Raw genomic sequence first — 20,502 nt, 5'->3', positions numbered from 1 at the left:
TTGAGAATATTTCTCAACAATGACCAAAACTCTGATTTGTCCCTGATTTCTCCAAATGAGAAAACAAAACTCTTTATAAATTCTAATAATATACATACAATTCTGGGGGTCTACTTAATAGATTTCAAATCAGGACAACTGGGCTTTGTTTAATTGCTGCACTTTGGTTTTCCTCTGTTTGTGAAGATATATGAGTCTTTGGTGATAACTTTCACTTTTGAGGAGTGTCTCCTTTGTACTTCAGTCAATGGAGACCAAGAATATTTGTTACCACATATCATTTCCAGGCAGATAGCCCTTAGCAATAGGTCACCAGAAGGATTTTAATGAAGGAATGAGAGGCTGTTTCTATGTGCTGAATGTTCATACATTCTCAGAATTTAGGGAAAACATCTTTGTAAACTCTTTTTCCATTCATCCAGAAACTATTTGTGCAAAACTGCTCATGCCCAAGATCCACTTCCAATGCCCCCTCTTTCAGAGCTGGACGGAACACTGCCACCATGTTTTTGTCTTCTCTTTCTCTGAATTCTCACAGCACTTAGTGATTGTGTGTTTTAGAAATCAGTTGCATTTGACTTGGGATGATGAGTATTTGTATCCTTGTCTTATCCTTGGGCTCTCAGAAGAACACAAACCCTTATCTGAATCTTATACTTCTTCACAAAATCTAGAATACTACCTCACACACAGTAGGCTCCTTTTGTTCATATTTGCAAAGTAAATCATTTAATTTATAATCGAATCTTGAAAAGAGTGTGTATTATAGTATCCCATATTATGGTACTTTAGAATTCAGGATCTATTTAATGGATGTAACTTTTTAATAAGTGAACATGAAATATTTAAACAGACAAAAGCTCCCAAGTAATATCAATCAGAACACTTTTTATATCAACTGCTATATCCAGGAGGGATTTAGATAATGGGACACCTGAAAAAAATGGTAAAAAGACTGATAATTAAAGGGATTGTTTCAACGAAAAGGATAACTTATTCTTGTCTAAAGTCAGGGAGGTCCCTAGGATACTTCTCCATAAGGCTGAAAGGCACCAATAGATATTCACGGGTAGCATCAAACGGAAAGCAATTTTTGCCATTTTGTGGGAAGGAATTTTTTCAGAAGGCAATTACACTGGAGGATAATTGCACTTCCAATGTTCCACAGGTCTGTGAAATAAGCAATTAAGCACAGAAATGGTTACAGCAATCGAAATATAGTAGATGGGCTGTATAAAACAGTGCCAAGCCAAAACTTAGAACTCTGCAATTTGGAGATAAACTATAGTACCAGGAGCCTGAAATAACAAGCTGAGTTGGGGGTAGGAAGGTCTATATAGGACACATAATTAACAACAGGTAGAAACAAAGAAGAATCAACTCAAAGCCATTCAGACCCTACACAGACTTCTCTTTAGTTAGAATCAACATGTTGCAAAACCCACTAGAGTTGGAACTGAATCATAATATTGTTTGTTTTTGGTTACTTATTTAATAACCTGCACATTTTATATCATTATGTGGGTTCAGTTCCTTTATAGACATAATCATTATTATTTAAAGGCACACTTTAACTGATATTACAAATGAAAGGAGACCAAAGCAGTAAACCCAAATGATGATTTCTGGGACCTTGCTAATATATAAGATGCTGAATTATATCTCTTTCTTTTACATATGCCAGCCCTTGCACTTATCCCTAAGAACTGGATTCTTTACCCAAAAAGTCCAAAATAGGGAATTCTGGATAGCATTCCCTGTTTTCTCAGATTCCATTCCAAGTTACAGTCAGGAGGCTTCAATAATTAGTTAATGTGATCAGAGACTGGAAAGTTTTGCTACTGTACCAAAACTCACATAGCCTCATATCCTAATCTCAAACAACAACAACAACAAGACAGTCCACAAATCAGTATCCTGTATCACAGCCTTATCAGAAAGCTTTGGCAACATCAAGTGGAGTCTTGGTAACAGAATAGAATCCAGATTCAGTTAAAGTTGTAAAGTTTACTCAAAAGGTAAAGAAACTGGAGATGCGACCATGTCACCTGGCTTGAGATATGCTGCTATTCTATCCCTCAAATAATGAAATAGATCCCTAAAGCCAGCCTTAGAATACATGCCAAGCTGACCTTTCTAACACTATTAATGAATCCTCTAGTTCTATAGAACTCATTTTGACTTGAAAATGAGTGTGTTTCTCTTCTTAATCTCTAAGCAATTAGCTGTTCAGTGTACAACCTACCTAGTGGTTCTCAGATTTTCATTGCATACTGGAATTATTTCAGGGGCTTTAAAATATCCTGAGTGTTGGCCCCACCTTTAGATATTCCAGTTTAATTGGTCTGAGACAGAGCTTGGGTACTGGGAGTTCTAGAAGATGGAAATCACTGCTGTTAACAGAATGCTGCTTTACCGTTAAGGTGCATTCATATCACCTGGTGGTTTTGTTGCAACGCCAGTTGGGATCTATAAGTCTGGGGTGGTGCCTGAGCCTCTGAATTTCCAACAAACTTTTAGGTGATGCTAATACACATGAGTAGCAAGAATCTGGATGAGTCACACTGCCATGTGCCTATATGTATATTATTGTCCAAATCTTGGATTAATGATGATTAAGTAGAAACGTTTGTGTTTATTGTCCTAGCCCAATATGCCTTTCAATATTTCTCAACTAAATCTGAGCGTCCACAGTTATGGACATGAATAGGGTAATGATATTAAAAAGGGAAAAATAACTAAAAATGAACATTCATAGATATGCACTTAGCTTAAATCTCCCTGATCAGAAATTGTTTTCTTTCTTTCTTTTTTTTTTTTTTTTTTTGACAGGCAGAGTGGACAGTGAGAGAGAGAGACAGAGAGAAAGGTCTTCCTTTGCCGTTGGTTCACCCTCCAATGGCCGCTGCCCCCTGCGTGCTGCAGCTGGGGCACTGCACTGATCTGAAGCCAGGAGCCAGGTGCTTCTCCTGGTCTCCCATGCGGGTGCAGGGCCCAAGGCCCTGAGCCATCCTCCACTGCCTTCCCAGGCCACAGCAGAGAGCTGGCCTGGAAGAGGAGCAATAGGGACAGAATCTGGCGCCCCGACCAGGACTAGAACCTGGTGTGCCAGCGCCGCAGGCGGAGGATTAGCCTAGTGAGCCGCGGCGCCGGCTAGAAATTGTTTTCAAAATGAGTTTTTACTTCCTAGAAATCAGTAAGGAACACAGGTTCTTTCCCCCACTATACAGGACATTTTGACATATTATCATTTTATTTGATTCCAAGTATGCCCATGCTTTAGTATCACGAGTTTTGTCATATTATAGATGGAAGATTAACCCAGGGGTGTACTGGTATGGACTCCAGGGATAATTCAATTTGGGAAGGCTGGTTCTTTTAAATAAAACATACTGTGAAATGAGACATTCTTTTGGTCTTCAGATTTCTCTGAATTAAATTCAGAAGGCCTTAAATATAAAGCTGGCTCTGCAAATAAACTTTAAAAAATTCTCACTGTTGAATTTTGATGTAGCCTCTATTAAAGTTTCAGAATTAAAGGAATTTCAAATAGATGAGATTATAACTGATTTTTTTTTCTATTTGTGGTGTAAATATACATATATATTTCTCTTTTTTGGCAAAAGAGGGATAAAAAGACATGTGGGGAAATGTACTCATCTACTCATTATTTCATAGAATAATAATAAAAAACTCCCACATTTCCACATCACCCCATTCTAACATTCCCCTTCCTCTAGAGCACATAAACTAAAAATGTTTTTCTTTTGCATTTTTAAATAGTTGGGATGTAGGGAACCAGACCGGAGGAACCGTGCCCCTAAGATGGCGCCGACTCCCTGCTTCCGGGTTCTTCCTCATCTCAGGGAGTTCCCGCTCTTGCTCGCTCCTTCCCGCCTTAGATTTCCCGCTCTAGCTCGCTCCTTCCCGCCTTGCCACGAGATTGTCCTATCCCCGCGCTTCTAGCCTATCACCTGATTTGTGACGTGTATTGTGCATATAAACCCTTGCTACGCGGGTGTAAGGGAAGTTCCTGCCCAGAAGAGATCGAAGCTGGATCTCCTGCTTGCCGAGCAATAAAGGAACCCCGTGCAAAGTGTTCGGTCTCTGTCTCTTGCTGGACGAGGACGGCGCCGAGCAGCTGGTGGCCCGTACGGGGAGCTTCCTCTACGTTGCCCGGTAAGTAGAAGGTAAGCGAGGTCAGTCTTACCGTCTGGGCCCCGCGAGTGAGGTATATCTCGTGGTTGGAGGGTGGACGCACCCTAAGATAGCGGACGTGTTTCCCCGCTTTAAACTGAAAGAATAGCAGACTTGTTTCCCCGCTTTAAACTGAAAGAATAGCAGACTTGTTTCCCCGCTTTAAACTGAAAGAATAGCAGACTTGTTCCCCCGCTTTAAACTGAAAATAAGATAGCGGACGTGTCTTCCCGCTTTAAACTGAAAATGGGAAATTCATCTAGCCATTCAATGTTGCTTAATCCGTTAAAAGCATTATTGCGTAGCAAAGGGATTAAGGTTTCTAAGACCACACTTGTCAGGTTCCTTGGAAGTGTTGATTTCTTTGCGCCGTGGCTCACCCACGAGGGCCAAATAACTCTTGAGTCTTGGGAGAAATTAGGAAAGGATCTCCGGCGCACAGTTAACGATCCCCAGGAACCCGATATCGACCCCGTTGTTCTCCCCTTATGGGAACTACTGCGGGCGTGCCTCCAAGAGGAGAGGTCGGTGGGAGCGGACCGCCCGACTCTTACGGCGGTTCGCGAGGCTCTCGAGGAAGTTCGTTCTCAGAGCTCGGACGGCGCCCGGGACCTCATACAATTTAAGGACACGGGATGCCAGACTTCCTCACTGGCCTCAGGCTCCAAATGTGGCTCCGCCTCCTCTGAGTCTGAGGGGGAAGGGGACGGCGATCCTAAATCCCCGCCTCCTACGTATGCGCAGCTGCGGCAAAAGTTAAAAGATGCCTGTTTACGCCCTCTAGTGCCTACGGCTCCTCCTATCGATGTCGTGCCCGCCCATCAGATTAAAGACGCAGCGCCTCCTACTGGCGGTCATGTAGGCGTGCCTCAGCCCCATCTAACACCCGTGCCGCCATGGCCATTAAACGTCCCAAATGTGCCACCTTTTTCAGGCAGACAGTTTCATCAACAAGCCTGGAAACAGTTGCGAACTGGCGCTCCCGCTGCCCCCGCTCAGGCTTACCCTGTTTTGGCTTTGGGCACGCGAGAGGCCCGGCACGAACCATTGGACATGACAGTATTAAAACAACTTAAGGCTGCGGTCCATGACTATGGACCCACAGCCCCATTCACATTGTCACTCCTTGAATCAGTCGGCCAGTCCATTTTAACACCTAGCGACTGGACCCAATTGGCTCGGGCCTGTTTAAGTCCAGGCGGCTTTCTTTTGTGGCAATCTATGAATACAGAGTGCTGTCATGACCAGGCAGATGAAAATGCTGAGGACGGCCACCCTACGTGGAATGCTGATATGCTTTTAGGGCGTGGACCTTATCAGGCTGACCAGACCCAATTCCCTAGACAAGTATACAGGCAAATTTCCAACTGTGCCCAACGTGCGTGGAGGCAGGCGTCCAATCCAAGTGACTCAGCTAGCCACCTCACCAAGATCGTTCAGGGCACGGCCGAACCCTTCGCTGATTTTGTCGCTCGCATACTTGAGGCTGCGTCGCGTATTTTCCCTTCCGAGGTTGACGTTCAGCCACTGGTCAAACAAATTATTTTTGAGCAGGCTAATAAAGAGTGCAAAAACATTCTTCGACAATATAGACATAAATCTCTGGACTCCTGGTTAAAATACTGCAGAGATACCGGTGGGCCACTTACTAATGCGGGCCTAGCTGCGATGCTGGCAAAAGTCAAAGAAAACAGTCCAAAATCTAAATCGACCCGACCCCCCATATCTTCAGGACTTTGCTTCCAATGTCATCAACCGGGTCACAGAAAACGCGATTGCCCCAATCTCAGCCATGGGTATTCCACGGCACAGCCTTCAGGCATAGAGCCTTGTCGCCGTTGCCGCAAGGGCCCTCATAGGGCAGAGGTATGCCGTTCTGCTTTCGATATCGATGGCAACCCACTTACAGGTAGCGCCCAGGGGCCAAAAAACGGCCAGAGGGGGCTCCCCAACCCAGCGAGGAGCCCCCAAAATCAAATCTACTCTCAGGTTCCACCTCCCGTGTCTGCGCTACACCCAGTGCACCCTCAGCCCGTGCCACTCACGGGTCCGCAGGCCTGGACCTCCGCGCCACCTCCCCTCTCCTCTTAACTCCGGAGATGGGGGTACAATTAGTGGAGAGCGACTGCTCCGGTCCTCTGCCCCCGGATTCGGTTGGATTAGTGTTGGGTCGGTCCTCCGCCGCCCTCCGAGGGCTAGCTGTAATCCCCGGGGTAGTTGACTCTGATTTCACTGGTAAAGTAAAGATCATGGTTCAGGCCCCTCAGGGACCTTTAGTAATCAATCCTGGAGACCGTATCGCACAAATGTTATTACTGCCCAGTCTTCACTCTTTAATCCCAGCTAAAAACCACGTTCGCGGCGCTGGTAACTTTGGGTCCTCTGGCATTAATTTTACCGGCTTACATATGCTTTTAAATGAACGTCCCACTTTAGTGTTGCAGATTAATGGCAAGGACATTAAGGGACTTTTAGACACAGGAGCCGACAAATCCATTATAGCAACAAAGGACTGGCCTAGTACATGGCCTACAAATGTGGCGGAACAAACCTTGCAAGGACTTGGTTTTGCTCATTTCCCAAAAATCAGTGCAGCCTTGTTGTCATGGCAGGATAGCGAGGGTCATAGAGGACAGTTTTCTCCATTCATTTTACCTCTACCCATTTCCCTTTGGGGGAGAGACGTCCTGGCCGAAATGGATGTTGCTTTGGTCACCACTTCCCCTGCAGTACGATCTATGCTACAAAATATGGGTTACGTCCCAGGCAAGGGACTCGGTGTCCAGCTCCAGGGCCACCCTTCCCCCATTGAACCAAAACAAAGACCAAGTAAAGTTGGCCTGGGTTTTTCCTAGGGGTCACTGTTTCGCCTCCTAAACCAGTGGAGCCTTTACCCATCTCGTGGCTAACGGACGTACCCGTCTGGGTTCCACAGTGGCCCCTATCTCAGGAGAAACTGGAGGCAGTCAACACTCTGGTCTTGGAGCAGGTCAACGCTGGTCATTTGATCCCATCCACCTCTCCATGGAATACGCCTATTTTTGCCATCCGCAAAAAATTAGGTCAATGGAGACTCTTACATGATCTTAGGGCAGTCAACGCACAGATGCAGCCTATGGGCCCTGTGCAACGTGGTCTTCCTCTGCTTTCGGCACTTCCCAACCAATGGCCTGTTATTGTAATAGATCTTAAGGATTGTTTCTTTTCCATTCCATTGGACAAAAAGGATACCCCACGTTTTGCTTTTACTGTCCCCACCCAGAACCAGGAACAACCGGACAAGCGTTGGGAGTGGACAGTCTTGCCTCAGGGTATGACTAATAGCCCCACCATGTGTCAAGTCTATGTAGCCCAAGTACTAAAACCTCTTAGAGACCGATATTCCGACTGCAGGTGCCTACATTATATGGACGACCTACTGTGTGCAGCCCCCACAGCAGAGAGGCTCCTGGCCTTATACAGTACACTCCAACAAGTGCTGGAAGGGGCAGGGCTGCATATTGCACCTAATAAGGTGCAATTGTCGTCTGTAGTTTCTTATCTTGGGGCTATAGTCGCCCCTACTCAAATTAGACCTCAAAAAATTCAAATAAAAATCAATGCTATCTCCACTCTAAATGACTTACAAAAACTTTTAGGGGATATCAATTGGATTAGGCCCTACCTTAACATTCCTAATGCTGCATTGCAGCCCCTCTTTAATATACTTAAAGGAGACCCGGATCTTGCTTCCCCCCGAACCTTCACCTCTGAGGCCAAACAAGCACTGTCAATTGTCAACGATGCCCTTAGTAAAGCTGCCCTAAAACGTTGGGACCCTGCGGGAGACCTTACTCTTTGGGTCCTCGACACCCTTAAACAGCCCACCGCGGTCCTATGGCAGGATGGGCCTCTCCTCTGGATCCATCCCTCAATGTCATCTACTAGATCTATTAGTTACTATCCCGTGGCAGTGGCGGAGATAACTCTCCTAGCCATTCAGAGGGCTATCCAACATTTTGGACGCGAACCATCCACCATTGTTGTCCCCTATTCCATGGAACAGGTACGTGTGCTAATCGCTTGTACTGATGCTTGGGCGGTTTTAGTCTGCTCCACTTCCGCAACTATTACAAACAGAACACCCTCTGATCCTTTGCTAACCTTTGTTCAGTCTCACCCAGTTATTTTTCCAAAGTCCACATCCCAAAAGCCCTTACAGGGAGCCCCAGTAGTGTATACCGACGGTTCTAAAACAGGAGTCGGTGCATATGTTGTTTCAGGATCTGTGCCAAAAACATTCCAATTCGCTACTAACTCCCCCCAGGTAACTGAACTTCTTATAGTTAACCAAGTCTTCTCTGATTTCCCCGGACCTGTCAATATTGTGTCTGATTCACGCTATGTGGTTAATTCTGTGTCTATCCTTGAGGCCGCAGGACTAGTCAATTCTTCATCCTCCGTAGCGACAGTTTTCCTCACCCTGCAAAAATCTATTTGGAATCGGTCTGCTCCTTTCTTTATTACTCATATTAGAGCTCATTCTTCCTTACCTGGACCCATGACCACAGGCAATGCTATAGCTGATCAAGCCACACGCCCCATTTGGATACTCCAATTTTCTTCCCCAGAAGAGCAGGCTATCCAGTTTCATTCAGAGTTCCATGTAAACGCAAAAACCCTTGCCGCCAAATTCGGTCTTTCTCGTGCTGCCGCTCGCGATATTGTTCGCCATTGTGCCGCATGCCCTACTTTAACCCCTGTGCCTTCGGTGGGGGTTAATCCCCGAGGATTACTACCAGGACATATCTGGCAGATGGATGTCACCCACATATCCGAGTTTGGGACCTTAAAGTATGTTCATGTGTCAGTTGACACCTGTTCCCAAGTAATTTTTGCTTCTCTGGAGACGGGTGAGCGTACCACCCATGTCATTAATCACTGCCTTGCTGCATGGGCAGCCTGGGGCAAACCAAAAACTTTAAAAACAGATAATGGTCCTGCATACACAAGTAAATCATTCCAAAATTTCTGCACCCGTATGCAGGTACAACATAAAACTGGAATCCCTTATAACCCTCAGGGACAGGCCATAATTAAAAGGGCTCATCAAACCCTCAAGGCTTTTCTCTTAAAACAAAAGGAGGGAATTGCCACGGGCAAAACCCCTCGAATGCGCCTCTCCCTTGCACTGTTTACTATAAACTTTTTGAATTTGACAGATCATTCTATGTCCCCCGCTGAGAGACACATGTTAAAGGAGCCATCTTCACGAGGCTATGTCCGTTGGAAAGATGTCCTCACGGGAAAGTGGTACGGCCCGGATCCGGTATTATGCTGGAACCGAGGCGCGGTCTGTGTCTTCCCACAGGAATCTGGAAGAGAACCTCTCTGGATACCGGAAAGATTGGTCAGAAAAACAGCCCCGCCGCCACAAGATACACCTCTATCACCTACGGACGACATCTCCCCCGAGATAACCGAGATTACCACGCTCTCACAGGACGACAAATTGCAACAAAACAACGAGACGTGAGATGCACCCCTTCCGCTTCTTCATACTGGCAGCGGCTTTGCTCCCTGGCTCTTATGCGGGCTTTAACTCCAACCCCACTGCTTTACTGCAGAACGTAGGCAACCCTTGCGACTGCAAGGGGGGGACCAGCAACACCGTACTGCAGCGTACTCACATCGCCACAGCTGATTGTGGGGACAAAACTGCATATCTGCCCCTCCAGGGGATCCCCGGCCTACCACGCGGCTACATATGTGTGCCCAAACCCCGCGTTTCTGATCCCCATAGCAAAAACCACTCCTGTCCTTGCTTGACCTTTCAAGAATCCATGCACAGCTCTTGCGATTCCTCATACTTCCAATGCACTTCTGGCGGTCAGTCGTACTATGCCACCCAGTTACAAAGTACTCGCAGGTCCTCTAGTCCTGACCATTTGCCACAGGTAGTCCATTCATCCCCCTACCTCTCAGCCCCCTGTGTTGGTACGCCTGGACAGTGGGCGTGCTGGCGCACTACGGCACCCGTGCATATCTCTGATGGCGGAGGCCCACAGGACCAGCTCCGCCACCAACAGCTAACAAAGCGATTAAAACCCTCGTCCCCCCATCCCTACTCACGCCTCACATATGGACAATGCCTCCATCAGGCACACACCTTCCTCGAGTTGTCTTGTTCCCCCTCTCATTCATTGGGCTGTATCACCCATCCCTGACGGGGAGCGAAAACTGGGTATGCGAGACCAAAGGTACTGCAGCAGGAGTCCACCCGGGGGTTCCGGGGGTCCTGGGAGAGCATATGCATATGCATGCAGGTTCAATTCCCAGCCTGCCCCAGCAAAAGGGAATAAAAACTGATCCCTAACGGAGACATCAGGGGTTGTGGCCAGGCCCTTGAAGTTCCGTAACTAACGGATCACAAGCACGCTGGGTATGCACCTCTACTCTCTGCCTAGTAAATATTCTCCCGGCCCTCATGAGCCAGGGCCGTCGGGGATGTGATTTGTGCAAAAACAAAAGGAGGGAGATGTAGGGAACCAGACCGGAGGAACCGTGCCCCTAAGATGGCGCCGACTCCCTGCTTCCGGGTTCTTCCTCATCTCAGGGAGTTCCCGCTCTTGCTCGCTCCTTCCCGCCTTAGATTTCCCGCTCTAGCTCGCTCCTTCCCGCCTTGCCACGAGATTGTCCTATCCCCGCGCTTCTAGCCTATCACCTGATTTGTGACGTGTATTGTGCATATAAACCCTTGCTACGCGGGTGTAAGGGAAGTTCCTGCCCAGAAGAGATCGAAGCTGGATCTCCTGCTTGCCGAGCAATAAAGGAACCCCGTGCAAAGTGTTCGGTCTCTGTCTCTTGCTGGACGAGGACGGCGCCGAGCATTGGGAGGGAGGAGCAAGAATAATATTTCATGGCACATGAAAGTTAATATAAATTGCAGTGTTCCTAAAGATTAATTGGGACATAGTCAGGCTCATTTAAATGTTGTGTAAGATGCTGCTTTTGAACAATATAAGAGCAGAGTTAAGAATCTGAGTAAGATTGTACAGCCCACAATGCCTAAAATATTTATTATAGGGCCTTTTATAGAGAAAGTTTGTGGACCCCCTACTCAAGAGACATACTAATTTCCTTTCATTCATGGTACCGTGAAGTTGAAAATGTGTCACTTTTTGAAGATTGTATTGGGTTGCCAAGTTTAGACCTCACCCTCATCCCAGCAGTCATGCAGAAGTGTGCGTACACATGCACACTCATGTTCTCTCCTTTGTGTTTCGCCTTTTTACTGCTGTCCCGGCAAGCAAGAAGTCTGAGCAGCTTCTGTTTCACAACTAGTTCTAGTTCCTTTTCCTGCTCAGGAGAATGGAGTTCTTCAAGAAGGGAACTGAAGCGTGGAAAGCAGAATCACCTTTCCCTGTTGTGCACTGCTTCTTCTGGCCCAGCTCCTGGAAGCCTGGGTCTCTAACATATGCTACAACTTTCCTCCCAGACTCCGTGGAGAGCCTTCCAAAAGGGAACAGACCTTTCTCTTGTAATTTTTTGTCAAGAAGACTTGTGGCCAGAAAACAAAAAAGAAAACTTTTAAATCTCTGAGTACAGATAAGAAGGATTCAGGATAACCTATCAAGTCCATAGAAAGCATTGTTTTTAAAAATAAGAAGAAGAAAGGGAAAACATCCAGAGTATCAGCCTTGATGAAGAACAAGAATATTTATGTCTTTCCCCTAGAAAAAGAAAACTCTCAGGCCATGCATAAAGGGGAAAGTGAGATAACAAAGAAAATAAAGAAATGTTTCAAGTGTTCATGTTATTTGTAAGAGTCCAGAGTTGGAGCTGCACTGATGACACAAACATGCTAATGGTTCTGAATTTCAGAAGGGTCATTCATTTCTCCCTTGCAAAGATATTTATTCTGAGACTATGATTGAATGACTCTGGAAAAAGATCTACAAATACCAAGACTCTGGCACCTTTAACAGCAGAAAGATAAAATTGGGGTTGTGGGGGGGGGGGGGGACAGAGAGCCTGGAAAAGGGTACAAGGAATGTGAGAAAACCCAAACCCCAAACTCTAATCCTCAATTACAACTTCTATTGTCATGGACCTTGCTCTTAACCTTTTTGAGTCTCAGTGCCCTCCATTACAAAAGGAGGATAACAAACCTTCTCTAACTTTTCTCCAGGCTCTTCTGAGATTTAAATGTGATAATGAATGTTAGGGAGAACGAATCCCTTTGAAGATACTGTTTTAAGCAGCACGCATCTTGTGCCTTGAGCTTTACCTCATGGTTCAATTAATCAGTTTCCTTTTAATACCACATACACACACACACACAACCCTTTTAAATCTAATCTTTGTGTTATAGAAGAAAATTTATGTCCTGATGTCTGTAAGAAAATATAAATCAGAAAAAAAAAATAAAAGTAGACCTAGAGTAAACATTCCCAGAGTAACTGCTTTTACAGGTTTCCTCTTTATGGCCAGGTAGCTGGAGCCCCACTGAACAAGTTACTCTGTGTTCTCAGGACACAATGGCAAATGTATTCTGGGGAAACAACACAAAACAAACAAAACCCACATTCTATAGATCTCAGTCTCTACAACTTGAAAGTGGTATTGGAGACTTATTTGGCCATGATTCTCAAATGAACAGAAGCTAGAGGTAAGCTGAGCAAAAGTAATAATGTGCACCCAGAAGTACAGGCATGTCAAAAGACAAAATTATATCAAATTTAAGTTATGGATCTAATAGACTTTTATTTCCAATTCCTGAATCATGGATGCCTCGCTTCTACAAAGTAGAATGAAATGTACCACTGGGCAATGACAGAAAACTGGGTTTTAGCACTCTGGCCTCAGAATCAGCCCTTAAGACATTCAGATCTGGCTGAAGAGCCATGAGAGTATTTTAGGCATGGAAAGCCAAGACACTCTGGCAAAAAAAAAAAAAAAAAAAAACCTAAATGAAAGATCTCTGTGAGTGAGATCCCAGTGGAAAGAACGGGCCATAAAAGAAGGAGGTACCTTTCTCTGAAGGGAGAAGAGAACTTCCACTTTGATTATGGCCTTGTCTAAATAAGATCAGAGTTGGCAAACTCAAAAGGCTTCCATAGCCTTGGCAACTCATGACAAGAGTCTAGGGTGATTACTGATGCCATAAACAAGAGTATCAATTGTTAAATCAACATCAGGAGTCACTGTGCGCTTACTCCCTATGTAGGATCTCTGTCCTTAATGTGTTATACAATGTTAATTAATGCTATAACTAATACTCAAACAGTATTTTTACACTTTGTGTTTCTGTGTGGGTGCAAACTGTTGAAAGCTTTACTTAATATATACTTAATTGATCTTCAGTAAATAAAGATAATTCAAAATGAATATTGATGTGAATGGAATGGGAGAGGGAGCTGGAGATGGGAGGGTTGTGGGTGGGAGGCAAAGCCACTGTAATCCAAAAGCTGTACTTTGGAAATTTATATTTATTAAATAAAAGTTAAAGAAGTGGGTTTTATAGGTTGTGAACAAGGAAACAAGATAACATCAGAGGGAGGGGGAAAGAAAGGTGATTTTCTTAACATCAAGTTATTTCAAGTTACTTTTTTGTAAGTATTAAAGCAGGCAGGGCTTCTTTATCCCATCTGTTTTTGCCTTTAGTTATTCCTTCTCTCTCTCTCTCTCTCTCTCTCTCTCTCTCTCTTCCTTCTTCCCTCACTCTTGATTTCTTAGAAGTTCACGTTAAACTACTAGTCTCTGGCTAAGCGAAGTTGGAACTTCAGCATAAGTAAATTCCATTTTGGTCTGGTCTGTTAGGCCTGACACACGAGCTCAGTCCAAACCAATGTGAACAGGTCTATCTCTAAAGCATCATTCATGAACATGACCTATAATCATCGTTTCCTTTGGTATCAGTGGGGCTTTTGTTCATTTGTTTCATTTTTGTTGTGGTTATTGTTTAGGTCTAGAAGATCATATAACCACTCGCAGGAAAAATAATGCCTTGTAACCACTTAATATCAGGTAGGAAGGAGCCATGGGGATCTATTTGTATTATAATACTGTGCTCTTTATATAGGTAAGCACAGATAGTATTGTTGAGTTTTCATGCAAGAAGATGGCTTTCCATTGGCTCAACAGCATTTTCAAAATTACATGGCAATAAAAAGAAAATGAAATTCTGTTATCTGCAGCAACATGGATAGAACTTAGGGGACAATATGTAAAGTGAAATAAGTCAGACCCAGAAAAACAAATACTACATATTCTTATGTGGAAGCTAAAAAAGTTAATTTCATAGAAGTAGACAGTAGAATAAAGGCTAACAAGAGTAGGGGAAAGAAGTATCAAGGGAGCTTGGATAATGGGTACCAAAATACAGTAACAAAGAGGAATAAATTCTAATGTTATGCAGATGACTAGAGATTACTACAATTTATTATGTATTTTATTTTATTTTTAAATATTTACCTATTTGAAAGTCAGAGTTACAGAGAGAGAGAGAGAGAGAGAGAGAGAGAGAGAGAGAGGTCATCCATCCACTAGTTTACTCCCCAATTGGCCGCAATAGCTGCAGCTGTGCCGAAACAAAGCCAGAAGCCAGGAGCTTCCTCCAGGTCTCCCATGCAGGTACAGGGGCCCAAGGACTTGGGCCATCTTCTACTGCCTTCCCATGCCACAGCAGAGAGCTGGACTGGAAATGGAGCAGCCGACACTTGAACCAGTATCCACATGGGATTCCAGTGCTGCAGGAGGCAGCTTTACCTGCTATGCCACAGCACCGGCCCCTATAATGTATTTTATAACAAACTAAAAAAGAAGAGTGTAAAGTTTCCAACACTGAGATGATAAATGTTTAAGTAGACAGAACTACTAATTATCCTGATTTGATCATTATACATTGTATACATGTATTGAATTATTGCACTGTATCTGATAACTATGTATAATTATATGTCAATTAAAAAAATACAATACACTAATTATAGTGCCAACATATAAAATACTGTGAGACAAGTTTGTGCAAATCTCATCCTATAATTCTGGAATGCTTACATGGCTTTGACATTTGGTCTGTAATTACTTAGTGAAACATTCATTTCAAGAGACATTCCAAGAGCCTACTATGTGCTTCATCCCCCTTGTTATTAGCACTCATTGGGGAGAGCCTCCTACATCCAGTGGATGTGTACTTTCCAGGCAGCAGACACTATTCTCCCTGACCTTCCTTCTGATGGAGGGTGCCCTGGCAGTCCTGGGACTAGCAAGAATGGCCTGCACACTTGGTTTTCTTTCATGCCTCACCATTGGCAAAGCTTCCTAGGGCCCCTGGAATACAAAGAGAAGGAAGCTAACTTCAACATGCTGCAAAGAATAATGTTCATGTTCTAAATGACTTGTTTTAGATTATAGCTGCATATTTTTAACATTTAGAAAATATATGGCCGCAGCCATTATACTAATAGTGCTAAAACAAATACTAGGTTCTGTCAGAAATGTCTCATGCAAAAGACTTAAATGTCCAATAATGGAGAAAAGGGAAAATAAAATATGGTATATTCACTCAGTACACTGCTAGGCAGGCATTAAACTTTGTAATAACATGAAGAATGCTCAAATAATAGTAACTTGTTTCACAAGCCTGGAGGTATAAACACAGCCAATCCTCTTTTATTATTCTAATGAATCATTTAAAAACCCACATGCTGTATTGTTAGGCAGCTTGCTTGGTATCCCACATTCTCTCACTCGCAATGATGTAGGCCAAAGGATTTTGTTAGTTCTTCTAGACAAGAGAGAGCCACCACCAGAGGAGTACCACCGGCACTGCCACTTCAGGGTCAGCTGACATCAGCAAATGGACCAAGCCCAGAGTGAAGCCCTTCAACACGTGGGTCCTGAGGCACAGGGGAGAACGCCTTCACTTCAATCCTCAGCTGCAGGTGATTGCCTCAACAAGACCCCAGGGTCAGGCTGGCCAGGCGTATGATCAGATGACAGCCCAGGACAGGGTCTGCCAAAGCCAGGGCGAACTTACACCCTTGTTGGAAATTTGCTGAAACCCCCAACTTTCTCTCTCTTTTATCATGAGTGCTGCTCCGTCACTATGCTTCCCTTTTCCCATCAGGGGGCCTCAGGCAAGGACACTGGGGCTTATTTTAAATGTCCCTATTGTGGAATCTGAAGGAGAAGAGACTACGGTCTCATCATTCTCACAAGGTTTCTAGACTTCTTATGAAAGACTGCTTCACAACACTGACAGCAGTTCGGGGGCAGAGGAGGAGGGAAGCCTTGCTGATGCCAGCTTGCTCAGCTCTGCAGTTCAGGGAGAGGCACGTGAATGCTGGAACAGGCTGCACAACGTGCTCATGACAGCGAGGCCAGGCAATTTTTTTCCATAGTAAAAAAAATTTATCCTAAGGTGACTTGCTGTCTCAACCTCCAGAAAGAAAAGAGGTCACATTACATGTTGGAATTCCACCCCACCAGTCACAATGTTACACTGAAAATTCAAAACAGAATTTTAATAACAAACTAATTAGACTGGATATTCAATTTCAAGGGGGAAAGGAAACCTGGCAGGAGTCTATAAGGACCTTACCTTTTCCTCATAACCTTAGTGAATGTATAGTTGTCCAGGATGAAAGAAAGCAAAGAGAGAAATACGTCTCAGTCACTCCAAGTGAGAGTGTGGCACTAATGCCACTCTACGGCAGAGAAAAAAATCAGTTTGCCTGAAGAAGCAGAATCTCTAGACTGTGGTCGTGTACCAAGTGACAAAACTCAGGCACATGGTCATTTTAGGGGCAGCATCCTGAGGGGTTAGGAGCTAAGAGTGGTTCCAGGGGCAGAAGACCATTGTGGAAAAGCAAAGGCAGCCCAGTAGTGACATGGAGACTGGAAAGCAAGTGGCAACCTGAAAGAAAGCATTTGGCAATGAGACATATCCACTGAAGGACCTCCAGACACACACTCAGATACCTTATTTTATTTATTATAATTGTGTGTGTGTGCATCACATAATAAAACTGGGAATTATTTTAAGATGCATTTATCCAGCTGGTTAGAAGCAGTTTGGTTCCTCTGCCTCTAAGTCCAGAACTTTTTCCCACTTCAAAAAAATTTCAGGGCATTAGGCATTGTGGCATAACAGGTTAAGATGCTGTTTGAGATGCTCAATCCAGAATTGGAAGCCTGGGATCAAGTCCTGCCTCAACTTCCAACCCAGCTTCCTGCTAATGTGCACCCTGTAAGACAGAATGTAATGGCCCACATACTTGGGTCCCTACTACCCAGGTGGGCAGTCTGGATGGAGTTCTGGGATCCTGGTTTCAGCCTGGCCCAGCCACAGATTTTATAGGTATTTAGGTAATGGCCCAGCAGATACAATATATCTCTTTCTCTATCCCTACTCCTCTCTCTCATACTTTGCTTCATAAATAAATAAGTAAATAAATAAATAAATGTAGAACTCAGTATATACAACTACCAAAGCATAAAAAGTCTGCATATAATAGCCTACTGAGCTTCTAAGAGAAGTATAGTGTCTCAAAGAAATTTTTTATAAAGTAATACAGCCCATTCAATAGTCATTTACAACACTCAAAAACAAAAACAAAACCATGAAACCTGTCTTCATTTGGCTCCTCCAGAAGCAGACTGAGAAAAGGACTTCAAGCCAGGTAGTTTATTTGGGATGTGCTCCCAGGAAACAATAGTTGGGAAGTGAAGTAGTCAGGAGAGAAGGAAAGTAAAGAAAGCCAGTAAAGGATGGGTTATGAGACAATGTGGCTAACTGAAGCCCAATACCATTGAGCACTTTGGAAGCCAGAGTAGAACACTCAGATTTATCTCAACTAAAAAATTGAGAAGCCGAGTGTTTATCCACCAAGCTGATGTTTTCTGACACTGACTTGGGGTTTGTTTGAGGAACATTTGCTCCTCAGAAATTTTAGCCTCTCCTTCAAATAGTCCAATCTGTGACCAGAGAAAAATCTTTATATTGGTGTTTGCTGCAGCAGTCTTCTACATGGAAGGTGAAAAGGCCAAGGAGACGTGGCCAAGACCCTGAAATATCCATCAGAGCTCTTAGTTCAAGTGGCTCTGTCTGGGTGAAGTGCTAATTGTGTTGGGCACCACATAGCCTTTATCTCAACATAGTGCAAATAGTTCTACAATTTGAACGCTATTACTATTCCCATTTTACAGATGATAAAACTTAGACACATAGAGGTTAAGTGACTTGCTCAAAATCACAAGCTGGAATTTGAATTCAAGCAATCATTCCAGATTCCACAACCTTGATCACCTGACACATCTTCACTGCCAGCCCACATAAACAGTCAAGGAATTTTGAGAGAGCTTCTCCTGGGGCAATGAGAGACAGCGTATTCTTCTGATCACCTCTCACTGACTCCAAAGACAGTAGCCTCTAGTTTCTGTTGATCTTGTTACCAAAGGTCAGTCAAGACACACAGCAGCAGAAAATGAAAACCTGCAGGAGAGTCTTGTTCCCCTCTTCTGCTTCCCATCCACTGTTCATAAACTACATTTCCTAGAATTTCTATTTAGAATCCACATAGTCCAACAGTCATTTTGAAACACCATAATTTTCACTAACAGTTTCAATTCTATGAACTTGTAAGCTCATCTCTCCACAAGCTGTAATAGCCTAGGGATGGAATCAGTTTTTCCAGGGATTGCAAGGAAAGAGGTAATTTAGCTCTTTTTCAACTGACTGTGTAACTGTCATGGCCACAGCGTTAGGCAGGTGGTAAATTAGCTAGTTGGAGAGGTCCTTTCATTCTTTCAGACCACTGAGGCATTAAAACCTCTCTGAGCATCTATCAGGCAATGTCATGAAAGATTGTAAGACTCTGGCACAACTTTAGGAAAACAACTTATTCCAGGTAAACTAATTAGAAGAATTATGGATTACTAGACTTTTTTTTTTTTTTTAATACTATGAGCCTGAAAATCTGAGTTTGGTATATAAAATTTAGAATTGATTCTAATGTTTAGGCCAAGCACTCTCTGCCAATTTCTTCCAATTAAACAGAGAATAGGAACAGATAAGAAATCAATCAAAATAAAATGAAACACCTTTGATCACCTTGGGTGGGATTTGAAAATGGGCCCATTTCTTTGTTGCCTTATATTATCACGTAGTATTATCAAATCCTTTGTGAGAAAAACTAGAAAGGCAGAATGAGCTCATATTTGCTCGGTGGAATGAAAGGCACGAGAGACCTAATTACATTTGATTTTCCCCCGTTTCAGGAATATTATGAACACTACAAAGTTCCCAACTCTTAAGTGATAATGTGACAACTATGCACATACAAAATAAATACTGAAGTTTCCTTACAAGTGTTCATACGCTGTGGTTTTTATTTAAGTAAATCCCTTTCTAGTGTACCTCTCTTAGAAATCTTGAAAACTTCTTGCACACTTCCCATAAGGGATAGGTAGAAAAGTATTATAAGTTTGGAGATTTGGTGCACTTCTCCATTATTTTCAGGTATTACCAGAGCAATATGTGTTCAATGCCTGGCACAGGAGAGGCTCACAATATATATTCATATTTACTTCTCCCCTCTACTTCCTCCCCCAAGCCAGGTACAGGGAAGGAAGTGAAGCAGGAAAAGTGTGAAAATCATGCGTGGAATTGACTATTTCAATTTCAATTCAATTGCTTTAATTTCTCAGCCATTGTGTCCAGGGATAAGTGGCTTAAACATCTTTAGTATCTTTAATAATAAGCTACTTCATAAAGTTTCTATGAGTATTCAGTGGTGTGCTACTCTTGTGGGAATATTTATAATGTAGAAATTCACAAATCTAAAATTAGGGCTTATTTTTTGAAAAACTGTTGTACCAACATTGAAAACTAGATAATCCACGCAAAATGTTTAATATATATGCACTCCTTTCACTTCCTTTTCCTATCTTGAAGAGTTTGTAAACAACTTTGCTTCTGAATTTACAGAATCGACACTGAGTAAAATTCTGCTCCATTATTTTAAAGAATGATATTGCCAACTGATCTCTTAGTATAAGCAAAACTAAGTTCAAAAAGTTCATGGAAGTGTGTATTATGAAAAATCTATGCATGGATTTCAACTTTTTGCACCATAATACATTTATCATTTAATTCCATTTTCCTCGAATTTTTAAAAATTTTATTTGAGATGCAGACAGACAAAGGAACACAGCAACAGAGAGAGACATAGAAAGCTAGTTTCTATCTGCTGGTTTAACCCCTAAATACCCACAATACCTATGGCTGGGCCACAACAAAGCTGGAAGCCAGGAACTCAA

This window comes from Lepus europaeus, chromosome 12 (assembly GCF_033115175.1).
Source record: "Lepus europaeus isolate LE1 chromosome 12, mLepTim1.pri, whole genome shotgun sequence".
In the NCBI taxonomy this organism is placed as follows: Eukaryota; Metazoa; Chordata; class Mammalia; order Lagomorpha; family Leporidae; genus Lepus; species Lepus europaeus.
Note: the sequence above shows the minus strand (reverse complement) of the source record.